The sequence below is a fragment of the Artibeus jamaicensis genome, unplaced genomic scaffold (assembly GCF_021234435.1).
Source record: "Artibeus jamaicensis isolate MK-2021 breed Jamaican fruit bat unplaced genomic scaffold, CSHL_Jam_final contig_923, whole genome shotgun sequence".
NCBI lineage: Eukaryota > Metazoa > Chordata > Mammalia > Chiroptera > Phyllostomidae > Artibeus > Artibeus jamaicensis.
The window spans coordinates 1,871,681-1,891,063 of record NW_026522014.1 but is presented as its reverse complement, the minus strand read 5'-3'; the positions used below and the strand labels follow the sequence as shown (position 1 = coordinate 1,891,063).

The following is a 19,383-nucleotide window of genomic DNA, read 5'->3' as shown; positions in this document are numbered from 1 at the left end:
GCCGTGTTTACCTATGCCTCCATCTTGACTGGAAGTCCAACCTGTGTTTTTCTGTCAACAACCTGAAACTGGCAGCCCTCCATGTGTGTTCACCAAAGCTCCCAGGTGTTTATTTTATACTTTCAAAAGAAAAAACCTGAGGTTAATCTGTATGCAGTGAACTGAAAAGTTAAATGTATCTCTAAGGGAAAGAAGACGTAAGTTCCAGAGTAACATCAAGGAGATTCTGAGCACAGGGCACTGAAGCATCTCACTGCCTCCCAATAAGAAATAGCTATTTTTGCCAGCTATTCTACCATATCTCAGTGTTTCGAAGATGTACTTAATTTCATATATGATTATTTCTAGAATCAGGATATAAATTACAATCAATTGTGTTAGCATCTTAGAGTGGGTGAAATACAGGGTTCTGGTTTAAAAGCAAAAGTTTATAGTTTTCTGCATATCATGAGTTTTCAATAGCTGGTTGAGTCTTGGGGTCATAAGACATTTTCAGGCACTGGCACAGAAAACCTATTTACTTTGTGGGCATTTTTATTATAATTTAGTGTGTAGATGATATTCCTTGGGGCACACAAGGAATAGACTAAAGAAACTGAGGCTCAGTCATTAAAGCCCTTGCGGGTCACAGCTGATCGATGGCAGAGCAGGACTGAGGTCCGTGCCCAGCCTGGAGGTCCACACAGGGTGTGTTGTCCTGCTGCCTGTCTGGGCCCCAGTCTTACAAAGCAGGACTCAGTGAAGCAAACCCCACATTTGCTCTGAAGCGTCCTTCTATCTAGGCATTGGCAGAACTCCCAAACAAGTGGGGAAAGGTACCAGGAACACTCAGCCTCAAATGAGTGGATCAGTTAAACATGAGACAGTGAAACGTTGTTCCGTGATGGGCCGTGGGATTGGCGTGATCGTGTTGCTCAACTGCTCCAGGCTCAGCCTGCAGACTTTCCTGCATCCCAGGCCTTCCTATTTTAGGTGCCAGGATGATCTTTTGAAATAAGTCATTTATTTAAAAAATAGTACGATGCTAATAAAATAGTAACACCAAAAGTATACTAAATATATATGTAAATTAGTAAAGAAGGACAGTTCAGTCACCATATCAAATTTAAATTTAAATGTCTTTAGACTTAGTATGCCAAACCAAAGTCATCTAAAGTACATATAAGTTGGCAAAAGCATCGTGCCTGTGGTAATTCCAGAAGAAACAAGAGTGCAGCGAGAACATAGGGAAGCAAAAGAGAACAAGGAAGTATGCGACCATGAAGCAAATGCTTAGTCTCAAAGATCAGAGGCTTAAAGAAAAGGATAGATTAAAGCCTAAAAAGAAAGAAAAAAATGATCCCAATGCACTCAAGGAAAGAGAAGTCCCCTGATACCCTTCCCGCTTATTCTTCCAATATAACACACAGCTGGGCCCAGCTTACCACATCCTGGTTGACACCAACTTTATCAAATTTCTTATTAAGGCTAAACTGGACTTAGTGCAGTTAGTGATGGGCTGTCTTTATGCCAAGTGCATCCCTTGTATTACACTGACTGTGTAATGGCTGAAACGGAGAAATTGGGGCAGAAGAATTGAGTGGCTTTAAAGATCGACAAGGAGCCAAGACTTGAACAATTACCATGCACACGCAAAGGAACCTATGTGGATGACTGCTTAGTACAGAGAGTAACTCAGCACAAGTGTTAGGTTGTGACCAGAGTTGACTAAGACCTTAAACGAAGCATCAGAAAGATCCTTGGAGTTCCCATCATGTACATTTCTAACCATAGGTGCAACACTGAGCAGATACCACATGATTATGGAGCCCCTCAGTTCTAATACTTAAAAGACAAAGTCCTTTGCTTTTCCTTCAACCAACTTTCTCTGTTGCCTGTTTATTAAACATGGTACAGAATGAGTTATTGCTCCACTCACCCATTTGCTCTGTTGTGAGCTGAGTATGCTTAAATACACTCACTTTTTGATGTTTCGATAATGATATTTTGTATCATTTTAAAATTGGTTATATCTTTTTACAGATCAGATGACTGCTCACAGAAAAAGTAAATAAATAAAATATGTATAAGTTATGTGCTTAAGCTACAAGTGTCTGAAAATACATTTTATGAACAAAGCATACAATGTGTATTATTTCCAAATTACACCAATATATTATTTGAAATATGTTAAATACTTTCACCCATAATGCTTTGTAGGCTTTAAAGGGATTTAATTTATTAGCTGAGATGAACATAGTTCAAATTTTTAAATTTACTTTGAGCCCTACTTTTTGTCTGCTTTCCCAAAATTAGATTATCACCCTTCACCTTCAGCATGTACCATTGGGATTCACTGTTCACTGCTTATTATTAGTAGATGTTAGAGTGTTATAATTTGACATTTAATCTTAACCTCTCTAAGCCTCAGTTCCTGCTTTCAAAACGAAAATGATACTTACCTAGCAGAGTGTTGTTAGAAGTAAATAAGATTATATGTGTAGAATAAAGCAGTCCCTGTCCTATAAGAGATGCTTGATTAATCGTATCCGTTATCATTAATAGCTGAAGACGTTGAAGAAAAGTTACCTACTCAACATTTTTTGGTTACAATGGTTTTTTGTCATCATAATTTCTTTAAAATAATGACTTTAAGAGTAAGTTTTCATATATATTTTCTTCAACTTTCTTTCACAGTTTTAATCCAGCCATAAGTGGTCCTAAGTTCTTTTATAGGTTGAAAGAATTTAAGTTTCATTTTCAAGGAAAATGTGTCCCTCAGTTACAATGCCAAGCCAGCCAGTGATTATTTGAGGCTTAGATGGTGAGGAAGTAATTATCCTTTTTATTAGAAAGTAAACCTTTATTTACTTAATATTTAAACATGACCAGAGTCGTCCCGATACGCCAAGGTTGCAGGTTCGATCTCTGGTCAGGGCACATACAAGAAGCAACTGTTGAATGTGTATTTCTCTCTCTCTCTCTCTCTCTGTAAAATCAATAAATAAAAAATAAAAAATTGCTAAGACATGACTAGGGTATTCTCTGAGTACAGAAGCAGTTTCTGAGCATGATGTTAAGCTGACGTTCAGATCTTCAGTTTAGTTAAGTGTGTGAAACCTCATGTAACCTAACAGCCTGCTGTGACCAAATAGTCTCAGATATATAGGAAATATTCCACAAAGCTTTTTCATAAAGTGTTTGTCTCTATAGTTATCTTTTTCTAAGACCATAAATTTATAGACATTGCAGCATAACTGGATTTTTATTTTCATCTTTAACAAGTTTTATTGTACTTTTCATATTAAAAATAATATATTAGCATAGTTTTAGAAAGTTTGATTTCGAAAACTTCAGAAAAGCAAAAAAGGGAGGATGAAAATTACCTATAACCTGTAGATAGATAACATATATCTTACCATTTTCTTTATATTCTTTTTTCTAGGCTTTTTGACATATTGTATATAACATTAATCTTTGTATTATATAATATACATTTAATATATATTTCAAGTCTTTTAATATCCATTTTTACCAAATGTAATTATTACTGTATTTTTTTTTCACCAAATGATTGGGTTGTTAACTGACAGAGCTTTTGCCCTTGATCTCCTTCTCTTATAGGTATAAAGCCAAACACATGGCAGATAGAATCATACGTCTCTAGAGCACGTGTAATGCACACAGATCATAAGTAGAATCATATGCCCTCAGCCTCCTCATTCTTATAAATTGATTTGTTTCATAAATAAAGTACTTTGTACTGAGGCTGAAGATTGACCTTAACATTTATTTTGTAACATTTTAAAATATGCTATGGTATAATAAATTGCATTTAAATGTGTGGCAGGTTGCATTTATGTTTGGTAAAAATAGTATCAGTAAGAAATCACGATTAAACGATATCGATTCCAGCTCCTACACTCACCACATACATCAGCGTGTCTGTTTATGTTACACAACTCTCCTAAGCCCCAGCTTCCTCGTCTCTATAATGAGGAGAGTAATGCCTATGTTCCAGGGTTGTCTATTAGGATCCGGAAAATAGATCTCACCTATAGATCTTACCCCATTTCATTAAGAAAATTGTCTGGCTGTGTTAGAAACTAAGAAGTAGAATTTCACGGAAGCATTACCAGCAGTCAATAAGCATAAGAATAAAACTGTTTAAATTCACCATGAATCAGGGAAATACATATTTTAACAACAATTTACTCATGTATTTAGAAAGAAGAAATATATTTCATTTGCTACCAATATTCCTGGCATCCAGAACAGCATCCAACACAGCAAAAATTCTCTGAAGGAGTCAATGAATGAACAAAGTACATACCAAGCTTTGAGCAACTCATTTGGTCTCTTGGGACCTTGATTTCTTCATCAATATAAGGAAAAGACCATGTTCAAGTTCAGTTGAAGGGGGAGATGGATGCTCTAAACAGCTTTACTGCCATGGATACTTTATAAGGAAGCATTACAGTTGTGAATATATGAAACACAGGGTTTATTCTTATATTATTTTCCATATGAAGAACTGTAAACCTACTTTTGTCCCACCCTGTATTTGTCATTTTCCTGACTGTATGATGTTTAAAGTTTTTTTGAGCCAGTGATCTTTGTAAAATAGTACAGCAAAATATCATGGGTAAGTTCAGTTCAGAGATTTGGTCGAGAGATGGGGACAAAACAGCAGTATTGAACTTTTTTTTGTGGTTGCATATTTAGCCATAAGTAACCAAGGAAAAGAAATCAGAGGAGGTTGGGAGGGATAGAAGGTAATATAGCAATAAGCAAAAATGAGAAGCTTTGGAAGACTGTGAGTTCATTATATTTGCTACTGATTGACAGCATTACCTTTACTGAGCAGCTAATTTTACTCTTAGAAGCTCTAGCAGTTCTGCTCCATCCACATAGTTTATTATATTTGAAGCACATCTGTGGACAGCAGCTGGCGTATCTGTTCTTTAACAGATGAGCAGAGGTTATGAGGCCGCGGGGCCTGCCTGCCTGCACCCAGTAATTTGTTAATCAGTTACAGAGCCAGCATTAGGAGCTGGATCTTCTGTCTCCTGATTTATCGTTCTTTCCATTACACGTGGCTAGGTGCTTCTGTCTTGTTATGAAGAGTCCCTTCAGGGGACACAGCCATCCCCTGTTGTAGAAATAGTATTGTTACCTGATGGGCTGGTCTGCCAGGATGACCATTTTCTTGTGTCTTAGGAAGCTAATGGAGTTTATCATTTTTTCCCAAGAGGAAGTAGCAATAGATCATGTACCAAAAATAACACCTTAACAGCTAAATTCTGCTTAGCAGGTAGTTTCCCAAGGATGATCCAATGCAATGAGTCATCACTCTAAGCACTTATTAGCACATTATTTCTCTTTTTTACTAACTCCGGTGCTTTTGGGTACATGTTTTTCTGGGAGGTTCACAGTCTTCACACTATGAATATAAACCATCCCCTTTTTTTCTTCTGCTTTTACTTTTCAAATTTAGGAAAGCCCATGATTTCAGAGAATAGTCAGGATTATGACCTCAGACAAGAGTGTCAGTTTCTCCAGTTGGTAGCACCTCCGTCTCATTCCCAGTAAAAATCAAAACTGTTGAGTAATATAAACAGACATTTGGGACCTGTACTATAAAGAAGGCTATAGCCCTGGCTGGTGGCTTAGTGTATTGAGCACCAGCTTGTGAACCAAAGGGTTACTTACTAGTCTGTTTCACAGTCAGGGCACCTGCCTGGGTTTCCGACCAGGTCCCCGATAGGTGGCACGTGAGAGGCAGCCACACATTGATGTTTCTCTTCCTCTCCTCTCCCTCCCTTCCCTCCTGTCTATAAATAAATAAATAAATATCACAAAGAGACATATTAATATATTTGTCTATATAAAAATTGAAAACTTTTGATCATCAAAAAATAAAATTGCTGCAAATTTTAAAAGCACATGGTAAACTTGGAGAAAATGTTTGCAATAAATATGACAAAAGCATAATACCCTGAATGAATAAAGAGCTCTGAAAATTCACTGGAAACCACCCCAGTGTAGTGTTACCACTTTCCCATCACACTGTGTATACATCACAGTGCTGAATGGGTTTATGAGGAGAACACAGCGTAGAGGGCACAAGACAATGAAATAAATGCAGATCTTATTTTCCGTTCACATATTCTTCTCTCAAAGGCAGTTTAAGGCAAGTACACATTCAGCTATAAATACTTCAGGACAGTTTGTCCACACTGACACTTCCATTTCCTAAAATGAAACCCTCATTGGCCCACAGGGAGAAAAAAGGCTGGCTTTGTTAACCAACTTTATTCCAACAAGCACATCCATATGGTAAGAACTTCCTCTGATGAGTCACCCACAGTTGTCAAACACCAACTCTCCTTTGTTTGACCCGGGCGGAGATGAGGGCTGTGGGAGCAAACTGCAAGAGTCTGAATCATTTAATTGTGTTTTTTTTCCGTATCTGAATTTGCATCTGTCACAAACCCGATGTGTCCACCATGAAAAACTGCATTTTTCAAATATCACGGAAAAAAATCCCATTCAAATGGGTCTGTTCTGTCTAGATAGCCTGTGAAATTTCTAAGGAATGTTGTGGGCTTTGCTTCCTGTGCAAAATAGTTGAGTTATCACACATTATTGGATTCTACCCAAACTGTGCTGGATAGGAATATTATATTCATGCAGTTGTCTTTACCATTCAGAAAGAGAAAAAAGCAAAAAGTCACTACTGCTCCTTGTCATAAGATATAAACCTTAAGAGGGTAGATGGAAGTGTGTGTATGAAAACAATTTTTTAAAATACAGGGTGGGGCAAAAGTATGTTTACAGTGTCTATGGAAAATAATGCAGTAATTAATAAATAATAAGAATAAACTTTCATATAGTCACAACTGTGAACCTACTTTTGCCCACCCCTGTGTGTCCTTGATTCTTTGGAGAGGCTTGAGTCATATTTGGTCTCAGCTTTGTTATGACTGCTAACCACTTTCTTGGGGTGGTTTTTTTGTTGCTGTTCTTGTTCTTGTTCAGTCAAGGGCTGTACAGCCAGGATTCAGATCCTGCTCCGGGGTATGATGCCGTCCCCAGTCTGTTTGGAAGACATCTCTAGAGATACCATCTTATCCATTTGTATAAAAAAGAGAGAAAAGAATTGATGTTGTGTGATAAATAGTAGTATATGCTATTTACTTTTCTCTGTTTTCCAATTTTTCTATATGCATATGTATTTTATAATCAGCAAAATAATTTATTTTTAGAGTACCTACCCACAGTTTAAAATGTAACTGCAATAAATAAGTCTCTTAAAAAGTTCAGCTGGTTCAGTAAGTAAAATTTTATCCTGAGAAAATGCATGCTTTCTCTTCCTCTCTTTCATCGGTGCACTAATCTCAATACTAGAGTCATGTATAGGTAACATCACTGACATTCAAGGGCCAGCACCCATATTTGTATGCTAAGCATGTTTATATGCTAAATATTTATATGTTTTTTATTAGTATTATTTTTAATCCTCATCCAAGGACATTTTTTTGTTGTTGCTGAGAAAGAAACATCGATTGGCTGCCCCAATCAGGGTTCAAACGCACAACCTGAGTATGTGCTCTGACCAGGAATCAAACCTGCGACCTTTTGGTCCACAAGATAGCGCTCCAGCCAACTGAGCCATGCTGACCAGGGCTAAGCAGATTTTTTTTAAAGGAAAAAATGAGATAATCAGTCTTCCACTGTCTGGAGTATTTTTAACCAATGATTGAATGAATCAATTTGAGGATATTTTTGGATCATTTGTAATACCTTTTGAGTGAAACTTTGGTTCCCTTTTGAGTAGAGCTGCTTTTTTAAAAATAAACCACTCCAAGCAACACACACTTCTATTTCAGAAGATTTCTCGTGATTATTTTCCTCCCAGATCAACATTAAAATCTTCAGCCTTGGATCATGTCATTTTGCTGACAGGTGGATGGCTCATGTCAATATTGAAGTGTTTGCAGAAAAGAGCAAGTGCCCATGAGTATAGGGGTGATCATAATTATATATCAAAGACACACCCGCAGTAGAGTCCTTAAGACTCTTTTTGGCAAAAATGTTGTGTTAAAGACAAGCTAGTGGATTCCTTGATTGAAAGAATGCCACATTTCTGTTATTGTATCATGTATATAATATTAGCTCTTAGGAGTGTGTTGCCATTAAAAAGGCCTTTACATTTTCTAACTTTTCTGAGCATTGCTTTGATGTCAGCCTATCAGAGAGAGAGAACTTTAGTCACCTGGGTCACCTTGACCTGTGTAGCTAGTTTGTGTCCTATGGCACATGTTGCTGATTACTCTCAGCATTTTGCTACTGTACCTGGATAGCACCTCAGAATCATTCTCATCCCAGCTCGCAGCCTGTTACTCACTACCAATCAATCAGATCGGACAAAATGAACCTCCTTGTCATTCTTGATGTGCAAGTAGGTGGCCACCTCTTTTGATCAGGCACGTCCCCAGACTGTTACTTAAACTGTGTGCACTAAGTCATGGGCTGTGCTCTTTCCCTGGGCAAGATGTACTGTGTATCATTTTACAAGGTCTTTGGCTAAAAGAGAGTGATAAATAATGTCTTGAGTTATGGTATGAGGAGGGCACTGCCAGTGGTCTAATCCCTTATATTACATAGTAGCAGTGAGGTACTAGGAACAAGGAGAATGAAACCTGTCTGCCCGGACTACCTTTTGTTCTTAGAAGGTAGTTTTGAAAGATGCTCATCTGTTTTTTCAAAACAGCCCTTTGAAATAACAAAGATAATTTTTAAAGATTTTTTTAAAATTTTCATTTCATAACCTCTTGCTCTGGGTGTCCTGCACAGAGTGACCAGCCACATCACAGTTCACCTGGGACAGAGGTTTCCGGGGATACAGGGTTTTCAGTGTTGAGACTGGAACTCTCCCAGGCAGACTGGACTGGTCGGTCACCTCGTCCCTGGGTGCTCTACGCCCAGATGGCCAGTGTTGAGGAACATGGGCTCTGAAGTTCTCACTCATGGACCACCTCCCTGTTAGAGCTTTTCTTTCTATCCCCAGAAGGCACAGTATGAAGAAAGGCTAGGAGCTGTGAGACAGAATGATTGGATTATGAGGGATGGTGAGGTTCCTGTTTTGTTAAGTGATGTCCTTAGTTCACATTTCTTCGGTAGAGTGAAGGTCACTGATAAGCCCTGAGCCCAGCTATTAATCGAAGCCTGACTAATTAATTAATCTTTGGCACTGATTTTGCCAGGTATCTGTGGTAATCTCTGATAATCTGTTGTCTTCACACACCACCCTCATCCTGGCCCCAAATGACCTTCTAGCCTGTTGTCATTAAAGTTTTTCAATACGAAGCCCAATTTAAAATGCAGTGAGTGTTACAGCTGAAATTTCCATAAGGGAGAAGGACTGTCATCCAAGCTCTGTGGTTATTTGAAGAGACAAGACAGCATTCCCCAGGGCATGGAGTCTGGGATGCTTGACTGTTGCAGAACCTTACTGCGCATAGTGAGACAGGTGATTCTGCGGTGGTCACAGACCCTGGACTTGCCTCCAGTTTCCTAGCGATTGGTAATGTTAATGTAAGTGCTTCATCCATGCTGGAGTGCTTCTTAGGTTTGACTCAGATTTCTTTCCCTGCTTTTAAAACTTTCTTTCAAAGAAGAGTTACTTAGTAGTTGGCCAGTGGTCTGATTTTAGGGTCAGAATGAGAACGAAAATGCAATAACATATTGAGGAACCCAGACTTTAGAGAGTGGTTAATACATAATCATTTCTTTTTTGCCCTAACAACTTCCCTGAGCAGTGTGATTGGACAGCAAGAGATAACGGAGGCATTAGGAGGAGTAATGAATGAGTAATTTGGCAAGAAAACTTAGCAGAAAGTATATAAAAATAAACGCTTGGATCCCAGACACAGAATGAGGCAAATCATGTTTATTGCTCCTATTGGACAAGAATGTTCCTGCCCAGGTTTCTAATTTTAAAGGTATGAAAGATACTGTTTTTAGTAACACGAGGAAGGAAGTGTTATGGGCTAAATGTTTGTGCCTCCTAAATTCAGATGTTGAAGCCCTAACTCCAATTTGATAGTATTTGGAGATGGGCCTTTGGGACATAATTAGGGTTAGATAAGTTCATGAAGGGGGGGTGGGTCCCACAACAGAATTAAGGCCCATCAGCGAGCTTGCCCTTCTGGCTGTGTGAGTACCCAGCAAGCAGGTCTGCAAGCCAGAAGCAGAGTCCTCACCAGACACCTTTATCCAGGACTTCTCAGCCTGCAGAGCTGTGGGAAATAGGTTTCTGTTGTTTTAGCCACCCACCCTATGGGGTTTTGTTTCAGCACCTTAGGCTGACTAAGACAGGAAGAGGTGGCACTGGAAGAAGAGGCAATTCTTTAAGTATTAATATTTAAGAGAAATGTTTATTTCTGGCAAATGATAGATACTTAATAATTGTTGAAACAATACATTTTTCAAATCTTAATAATCAGGCTTCTTTAGTCATACATGAAATTAAGCCAGTTAATATATTAACCTGTAAGTTTTGTCATGTTACAGAACTCTCAGGTGGTTTGGTGGGTTCTGGTTTAATTTTAATTCAAAATCTTGAATTGAAAAAGGATGAAGTGTCTATTTGTCTGTCTGTCTGTCTGTCTGTCTCTCTCTCTCTCTCTCATTACTTGTAGTCCAGTAAATATGAGCCCTGTGTGGAGAAATAAGTTAGTCACATCTGGGTAACAAGGAAAAGTTAATTCAGCTGTTTATTTTAAAGGAAATGACCAGACCAAAGTCCCCTGCTCTGGACAGACAGGCCGCACGCCCTCTAACTTTCGGTCTTCTGGTCTGAACTGGCTGGAGCACCTCGCCTCCCTGGGAGAGGTGTTTCCTGTTGGCCTCTGTCCCCGGGACAGAGCTTGGTCTCGGGTTCTTCCTTTCACCCCGACCTTCCCTGGCTTTACCTGGGCTTTTACCAGTTTTCACCACGCTCTTTCCCACCAGCCCCTCTTCCTTTCTGGATCGCTTTCTTTAAGTGCCTCGTCCCCTCCACACCCTCTTTAATCCCTCACTGTTTTGCCTTTGCTACACTTTTTCTCAACACTTGTCTTTCTTTGTCTTCCAAGGAGCCCATCCCTGCCCTGCATACCTGGGTGAAGTCAGCACCTAAGGGAAAGTTCCCATCCATCGTGCTTCATGTTACTTCTTTAAAGGTTTTGGCAAGATTTTAGATTTTAGGGGACTCATTGTCAGCTAGCCCCAGTTTTTAAATACTCATTATCTGCAGGGGCATATTGTCTAGTGCCACAGACCAGTTTAAGCGTAAGTGGATACAGCAATATAAATAAAATCCAGCTTGGCTCTAGTGTGTCTATATCCTATATTCATATTTGTGCAAATACACATGCTCGCACTTGAATGACCCTGAAATGAACCAAGCAGGCACATTTTGAGACAGCAGGGATTGAAGTCGATGGAAAGGAGGGACAGAAAGCCTTCTTGGTAGGAGGACTGGTAACCATTCTTATGTATTGAGTGAGTGCCAGTTATGGGCAGAGTGGGCAGTGAATTGCGTGCCCTGGCCACAGAAGCACCTAGGGGTTGGCCCTGTGCTCAGAGAGCTTCCAGTCTGGCTGTAGAGACCAACAAGTGAACAAGTGATAGAAGTGGGTTGTGAGCCAATTACATATGTGCGGCGTATGGCAAGTAGCTGTGGTGGGACTTTCTCCTTCTGATTTTCAAAGTAATTAGTACTCATAAATGCTAAGTACAGGGTAATAGAAAAATGCAGAAAACAAACAAATCCCCGATAATCTCAACAGCCAGAGAAAATCATAAAATAGTAGTTTTAATAAGAATGCCCTTTCTGTACATAGACACTTTTGATTTCTTATTTTATCCTAACTGGATGAATCAGGTGTTTGGGCAAATTCAGATCATATTAGTAAGTTATTCAGATCTTCCAGAGCACATGTCTTCAAATGGATACTTCATTGAATATATGGTAAAATAAGCGTCTGTCCTGTACTTTAAACTATGTATGTGTACTTAAGCCTTTCACATATTTAGATCCAAAGCGGGGGGGTTTTTTGCAGTTTTTTACTGTCATTCTGAATCTCATGTTTGCTTGGAAGTATAGATTCTTAACCACTATTTTTAAACGGCTTTATTAACATATAATTTACATACCACGCAGTTCGCGGGTGTCAGTCGTACGATGCAATGGCTTTTCATTTCGTATATCCACAGAGTTGTGCGGCTGTCTCCACAAGCCAAAAAGAAGCCCCATGCCCACTAGCAGGCCCACACCCCCATCCTGGGCAACCACTAACCTGCCCTCTGACTCCGTAGATTTGCCTCTCCTGTACGTATAAGTGGAATCATGCCATAAATACATGCTCTTTTGTGACTGGCTTCTTTTACTTAGCATAATGTCTTTGAGGGCCATCCATTTGTAGCATGTACTCCATTCCTGTTTATGTCTGAGTGACAGACACCATGCTCAGCTCTGCTACATTCTGGTTATCCCTTCATCCGTTGGTGGCCATTTGGGTCGTTTCCATTCTTTGGCTGTTATGAATCCTGCTGCTGTGTACATGCATGTACGAGATTTTATGTGGACATATATATTTCAGCATTTTTGTGTATAATTAACTGTCTTTTTTGCATGTTTTTCATTCTCAAATTTCGTAAGTATCACTTTATACATCATTTGTTATTATTTGAAAAAAACAAGTTGAAGACTAAGTTAATTATTTTCTAGTCTTCTTTGCCCCCCCCACACACACCGTCTCCCCACCTCTCTCATTCAGGCTGGCTTTACTAACAACACAAACGTGAAGTCACGCTTCTCCTTCCAGGTCGCGTCAGCCTTTCACCAGGTTCAGATCATCTTCCCTTAATGCCTTTGCGTCCTTCCCCATTTCCTCGTCCACGGGCCTCTCCCCTGAGGCCTCCCGGCTCCATCTTCATCCCCCCTGATTGTCAGTGAATGTCTGCCATACTTACCTCTCTAAAATACTGCTGTTTCCTGCTCGTTGGAGTCACACCAGCTTAGCCACTTACTGAGCTGCGTTTCCTTGGGTAAGTTACTTTAATTCTGACATGTTAAAAAAAGTTAATCAGACCACGTCCCAACACCTTAGTAGTAGTTAAATGATTGCGCTGGGTTTCTGTCTTGTGCGAGCAGAATGAGATGAACTTCTCTTATTTCAGAGTCCTGCGTTTGTGCATCTTGTCTCCCACGGGGGCAAGGATTGTCATGGTAGTGGCTAGTATTGTATGTGTGTATAGTTATGTATAGATATTTATAAATTTGCATTTAATAGGTGTGTACTAATATGTATGATATAATTTAAATATGTGTACATTATATAGTAAGGCCATATATTATTTAATATATATTTTTGGTGAGTAGTTATTTCCCAGCACCTAGTATAGCCCTATGTGCTTAATGAATGATCACTGGATTAATGTGCACACACACACACAAAAATCAGTTAACTGATATTCTGCTTAATCTCACTCTTTGAATAGGTGGTAATTGTAAGGTGATAAACATTTTTAACTTAACTGATAACCGCTCTAAAACTGAACATGGGAGCACGTATACAAAGTAGACATTCCCTGGGTCATATTTTTCAAAAGGTCATTTTATGAACATGGAAAAATCCCTCTTCTAATCAAGAAAGATAACAGCTAGAGCATAGCTGCAGGTGAAGTGTGTGCTACCGAGGTGTTCCGTAGGGTGATCCATGACTTCCTCCTCTCTTCAGTACAATGAAAGTATTGTCGCTAAACGGAATCTTTCATCTCCATTCTGCATGAATCATTTCCTTTCTGTAACAGATACATCAGCATACACTTCTCATCTGCTAGAAAACATAACCTATTTCTAAATGTTGTTTTCCACTGTTCATTGAGATCGTGAGTGATGTTTATGCTCTTATGGCTGTTTGTTTAAAAAGCGTGTAATCTGAAATTTAGACCCTTAGTAATTTAACCCAAGAAAATTTTCTTCAATGACAGAAGAGTTTTTAGCTAAAACTACATACAGAAGAGGAAATTAGATTTCCAATTCAAAATTAATGAATTCTTATTGGAAAATTTGATATTTATTCTTCCCTTTCTTGATGATAAAGGTGTAAGAGTTTTAACAGGTATTGAGACTATATACAGACCTCAGAGGAAGGACTGTCAGGCGTAAATATGACTTGTACATGCACCGAATGGTGACTAATGGCCCCTTTTTTCCTAGTGCTCCATGTGAAATACTTTGTTATTACTGTCGGTGTGTAACAGTGGCCAGGAAGATGTCTACCGTGTGTGAGTGTGAGAAAGTGTGTGGATGTGTAGTTGCCACTTACTGTAGGTGTACTATAAAGTGGGCATTTTACAGACAGGGCAGATAAGGGGCAAAGAGCTATAAGACTTTCCTGACACCACTCAGGGAGAAATGGCTGTTCAGAGGCTCACACGCAGGACAGTCAGTCACTGAAGTCTGTGCCCTTTCCTAAGTCAACAAATATCGTGAAAAGTCAGCATGTTAGATGCAGAGAAAACATTAAGGCTTAAACGCTTACAAATTCAAAAATGCCTTGGGGAAAATCCTTGCTAAAAACCCCCAAGAACCATACTTGTTTTGGCATGGCTGTACCTAAGGTGATATGAGAAGAGAATTGACTTGGCTGTGGTTTAAAATTAATGCAATTTTGCCATTATATTTTGCAATAATCTCCTTTTAGTTAGAAAAAATGTGTATGTATAAATGAAAAAAACATATTTCTGTCATAAAGAGTTTATCTTATCATTAACTATTACCAAGCGTAATGGTGAAGGAAGATATTTGAAGAAAATATTTGGAAATAACCTAAAATTCTCTTTCACAAAAACTCTTAGCAGTGTTCAATTTCAGACATTTTCCCCAAAATATTGTTTATCTTGTCAGATAAACTGCTCTCAGAGAGCAGTGTGGCAGAGACCTTCCAGGAGGCCCGTCCCCAGTCTATGTGGGAGTTGCAGGCAGGAAGAGGCCCAGGGCCAGGAAAGACAGGAGAGTTGATGTAATAGAATGCGACAGTCTCAAGAAGTGAGTGTGGACAAACTCTTCTAAAGAAAAAGGAATATTGCCCTGACTAGTGTGGCTCAGAGAGTGGGGCATCGTCCCCCAAAGCAGGTTGACAGTTCAATTCCTGGTCAGGGCACATGTCTGGGTTGCAGGTTCAGTCCCTGGTCAGGGTGCCTGCAAGAGACAACCTGTTTCTCTCACACACTGATGTTTCTCTCCTTCTCTCTCTCCCTCCCTTCCACTCTCTCTGAGAATAAATAAAATCTTTTTAAAAAAGAAAAAGGAGGACTGTAAGTGAGGTGAAAAGAAATGTAGGTATAAAATTAGAAATGGGATTCATAAAATTTAGATTCAGCTAAGGTCTTGAGTAGATGATGTTTGTGTACCATTACTGAAGCCCTCGGTTAAACTACTGGGGAGTCATCTGAAGTAAGTAAGTATAGTTTTTGATGTAGTAAAATGCCCAATAGTTTCTGACTTTAGGTATTGTCCTGTATAATAAAAAGATTTTTAATGTGTTTCTCCAGTCAAAGCAATTGCACAGTCTTTATTTGGGAATATTTTTGGTAGGTGTAATCTTTTCATTTTATTGTTTTAACACTCCCCCCCCCGTCCAAAACAAGGGTATATATAAGGAAGAAATATTTTTAAAGCTTTAAAAATAGAGTTCAGATTTACTACTTTTGGTAGAATATCTCTGTTGCTAATTTTATCTTTAAATAATTAATTTAAAAGAATTAGTAAGTATGTCACCTGTGAGGAGGGTTATGTCTAACAACAGACAAGATGGGATCGCTTAGTGGATTCTCTCCCTGCCATGGTTTGGAAAAAATGCATGGGCTTTTTGTCTTTTATGAGCCTCCGTCTCGTGGTATGTAATTGAACATTCCTCTCCCGTCTTCCGTCTTCGTGCAGGGCCTCTCGATAAAGATTTCCAGGAGGGCTACATTCTTAGGCAGTGGGAAGAAACAGTTCAGTTATTTTGGGACCTCCTCAGCCTGTCTCTGTATCTGGCCACCTCGCTCTGTCTTTCAGTGTCTTTCATTCCCCCTGCTTCGCTCCTTCAAGCCTCTACTTCCTTCCAGCTCAGCTCCATGTCATGGTAATAAAGAACCAGCCAAGGCCGACTCATGCATGTCTGAGTTTTAGCTGAATCATTCGTACAATTATAAAATTAGTCAAAGCAGCAGAATTAAGCTGTCCCTCTCCACTAATCCAGAGAATAAAACATCATGTTCGTATTTGTCCACCTGACACATACCATAAATTGTATGAATTAAAGGCTGTTTCACTCAGCTGATCTGAGGAAGGAAGAAATATTCAAAATAATCTCAATGAAAGTACAGTACTGTGTGTTTCTCCATTACACGGTGCACATAGCGCTTATGGCCACGGCTGCTTCCCACGGAGCCTTATTTCACACCAGGTCCCTGGAGCAGTCTCACTCTTTTCTCTTCATACTCTACATCATGTTGAAAGGTTTTATCCTTCCTCCAAACCCATTATACCATTCCACGCTCCCAGTTCTCTGTCATAAACCTAGCTCATACAGAATATTCAGAGTTTTTAGCCACGAAGTCAATAGATGGTACTTAAGGGTTTGATCACATTTGTGTCCACCCCCTGGTCAACCGAGAGTCCTGATTCCAGTTTGGCCTCATCCCTCTTTTACATGCCCCATTTCCATTGTCTCGTGACTGTGTATTTACATGCAAAGATCCATTTTTTAGCAGTTACTGCCTACAGTCAGAGTTCGGTGGTTTTGTTCAATTCAAGCCAACCCACATCTGCTACAAAGCCAAGTTAATAGACCTCAGAGTCACCCGCCAGGTCTTCCTAAGGTGGCAGAGTCATTCAGTCGTACACTGAATTGTAGCCTCCAAGTTTCTTGTATTCCCACAGCAGGTTTTGCTGAGTATTCACAGCAGAAATACTTCACATGCCACACTCTGTATTAAAGGAGGCAAAACTGGTAGGCGAGCATCTCTGGCCCTGGCAGTAGGGTGGACTCCGTGAGTTGAAAGTCTTCTGCTAAAATGTCCAGCAAATGTAAAAGAAAATGGATCAAACATCAAACATCGGCTCACATGCCTGATGGAACCAGCAAAAAAATTAGAAATGTTGCCGAGGGACAAAAAACGAAAAGGGAGCTGAAAACCAGAACAGAAGGGCGTGAGCCACCACTGCTGCTGGGCCTCAGGCTGGGGCTCCGTGCCCGCCCAGGCCAGAGGCGGTCGTGCGCCTTTGCCTGAGAACAGTATCCATTCCAGTTAGTCCGCCAGGTTTGCTTCCCAATAGCCATGGCCAACATATTTATTTTAAACTGCTCATGGTGCTCAAAGGTAACTTCACCCAGGCCTCTGTGGATACCAGTCTTCGGGAAGAGTGGGGGGTTTGGCCTGCTGACCCGGCCACTCCACCAGCTCATCAGACCAAACCGAGGTTCCCTGTTCTCGCCGTGCTTGCTGACCTGGCGCGCCTGTCACTCCAGCCATGTGAGATGTATGCTTGATAAGGAAGAGTCATTTCTGTTGGTTCCCAAACCTCGTAATGCTGATTGTACTTAGCTTTGTAATTTCATACTTTAAATATTAAGGAAACAGAGGAGTGTGAAAAGAAAGAATCATTTTTATGCAACCCAAGTTCTGTGCCTCAGAAAGAATGAAAAACGGTTTATCAATTAAGATGTGAGCAGAACAGGGAAGTGTAGAAGATTGGGCTGGGGAAGAATTGAAAAATGCAGAAAGGCCATCCATCGATAAGTTTATACAGAGAGGATGAAGGGCCCCAGTCAATCCGGTGAGTTGCTCTGTTCCTTGTTAACAACAGAGCAAGAATCTGAAGACACCTGGGTGCGTGCAGAGCGGTCTGAGTACAGACTCTCACAGGCACCTGCTCTGGACACCAGGCTGTCTCTAAGTGCTCCTCACACAGCCCCTGTGCTGTGTCACCCCCGAGGCTTAGCTGCAGGGACTGTATGTGGTGCAGGGCACGTTAGTAACTGAAAGAGAGTATTGCAACACAGCCTGGAAGCCTCAGACTTAGGGGCTGGGTGGGCCTGGTTTGAATCTCAAGGCTGCAATTTGTTGGTGTCCTTAGGGTACGTCCTGAAACATCACCTGAAAATAGGAGTGATAATAACACCACCTTGCTCCTGGGGTTGTGAAAACTAAATGAGATAATGTTAGGGAAGCATGTGGCACCATGCCACCGTACATTAGTGCTCTAAATAATGGTCGCCAGGGTTCCATTGTGTGGCTTTTCTAAAACTGAAACTTCTCACCTTGATATCTTTAAAACCTCTCCTTTGGAGACAGCTTCCATTATTTATTCTCTATGAATTTGGCTACACTGGGGATGTGTGAGTTGCCTGTATGAGTTTACTAAGGGCTGTGTGACAGAATGCCACAGACTAGGTGACTCCAACAACAGACACATTTTCTCACAATTCTGGAGGCTGGAAGTCCAAGACCAAGGTGTCAACAGGTTTGCTTTCTTTCCTGCTTTGTCCTCACGTTTGTTTGTTTATTTGTATGCACACATCTTCCTGGTGTCTCCTTGTACATCCAAATTTCCTCTTATGAGGACACGAGAAAGAGTGGAGTCCACCCTAACTTTAATTCTTTAACTCCTAACTTCACCCTTAACTCTTTTTTAAAGGCCCATCTCTAATACAGTTGCATTCTGAGGTCTCAGGGTCTCGGCCTCAACACATGAATGGGAGGGGCACAATTCAGCCTGTAACATTGCCACAAATGAAGTATTTTCTACTGCACTTGAAAATAACCATTTTAGGAACAATAATAATAATAACTATGGTTGAAGAATTTTAAGGTGTCTTCTCACCACTGAAATGCTATGACTTTGCAGGATTCTTTATGTATAGTGAGTTTTATTGTGCATAGAAAATATTTAAGGGGTCAAGTTTAAAGATTTATAAATTAAAATATAATATTTTTAAATATGATCTCAGTTAATAGGCTACAAGTATTTTTTTAAACACATTACTGTTGAAAATACCTGTCATTCATTGAGCAAGGAGTTAGGGAGCATTTACACATGTACCATAGGTATATATAAAACCAGATACAATATTTATTACCCCAGCACCTGTTCAGGCAATGCACCAGGCCAAAGGTTAGGGGCAAACCTGGAGAACTCCCTGCTCTCAAGGGGTATTAATCTACTGGGAAAAAATGCCAGAAGTGTTACCAAGCGAGCTGATTTAATTGCTCGTTGGGGCTACAAATTTGTGTCCACAGATGCCTCTGAGGTCCAGAATTAGGATTTGGAACTTGCAGTGCTTACCTGCTGTAACATTG

General features: G+C 39.9%; 1 protein-coding gene and 1 pseudogene across 2 annotated transcripts in view; both read left to right on the top strand.

Annotated features, from left to right (window-relative positions):
• CDK6 (cyclin dependent kinase 6) overlaps positions 1–19,383 on the top strand; it is a 224,268-nt gene that overhangs the window by 188,990 nt on the left and 15,895 nt on the right. The gene's annotated exons all lie outside the window — the stretch shown is intronic.
• Positions 1,002–1,852, top strand: LOC119042715 (rRNA-processing protein FCF1 homolog; annotated as a pseudogene).